The sequence below is a fragment of the Penaeus monodon genome, chromosome 21 (genome assembly GCF_015228065.2).
Source record: "Penaeus monodon isolate SGIC_2016 chromosome 21, NSTDA_Pmon_1, whole genome shotgun sequence".
NCBI lineage: Eukaryota > Metazoa > Arthropoda > Malacostraca > Decapoda > Penaeidae > Penaeus > Penaeus monodon.
Window position 1 is genome coordinate 8,483,651 of NC_051406.1, and position 209 is coordinate 8,483,859.

The 209-nt window shown below is 45.5% G+C and overlaps 1 protein-coding gene across 1 annotated transcript in view; it reads left to right on the plus strand.

The window, feature by feature from the left end:
• The window catches only part of LOC119586183 (TRPM8 channel-associated factor 3-like), a gene marked incomplete at its 3' end in the record, with an annotated part of 10,380 nt that overhangs the window by 5,880 nt on the left and 4,291 nt on the right, over positions 1-209 (plus strand).

Consider the following 209-nt stretch of genomic DNA (forward strand, 5'->3'; position numbering starts at 1 on the left):
CATGACGTTAAGGTAAATAGGGGTGGGGTTGAGGTAAGGGGCTAGGGGGGTAAGGGTGTGCTACGAGAGCCCGGTTAACAAAAACAAAAAAATAAAACAAAACGTATTTACGTGGAACAAAGACATGACGCATGTCACACCAAAATGGAGTGAATGAGTCATTATCACGCTACAACGGATGTGTATGTATGCGGCGGCGGGAAATGTGT